Below are 572 nucleotides of genomic sequence, written 5' to 3'. Positions count from 1 at the left end.
AGTGGAAGAAAAACTGGCTGGTTCTGGAGTTCCATAGCTGTCCCTGTAGATCCCTCGGAGAGTCCTGCAGGAAAACCACAATTTTAGGTCAGCTTTGACAATACCCAGAGTTCAAATCTAGTCTGGCCGTGAGACCCCATCTCATCGAAAGAATTAATTAGATATTTGCAGCTCAATTGTGTAGCTCTCAACCAGCATATGTAAGGAATTGGGTTCAATCCTTAATGCCACAAAAATAAAATAAAGAGGAAATGAAAGGAAGAGAAAAAGAGAAAGAAGAAAACAAAGATGTCAAGAAGAAGCGGGTGACTACAGGCCAGGACCTCCCGCTTCTCTTATTAGTTCCCTGACTTGCACTCTTACAATGCACGTTTATAAAATATCATCTGCCAGGCATGGATACATCAGACGGAGTCTGGAAGGGCTTTGTCAACCCCTCTATGTCAATAGTTGGAGGAAATTGTGCTCAAAAATAGTTTATTTCCATTGTTGCTGAATGACTCTGTTCTTGTTTTTCAGAGCTGTCTAAAATTACTCATTTCTATGATGAAGTCAGTCAGCGTTCCAGTGCT

Source organism: Microtus pennsylvanicus, chromosome 6 (assembly GCF_037038515.1).
Source record: "Microtus pennsylvanicus isolate mMicPen1 chromosome 6, mMicPen1.hap1, whole genome shotgun sequence".
Classification (NCBI taxonomy): domain Eukaryota; kingdom Metazoa; phylum Chordata; class Mammalia; order Rodentia; family Cricetidae; genus Microtus; species Microtus pennsylvanicus.
This window is presented reverse-complemented; position numbering follows the sequence as displayed.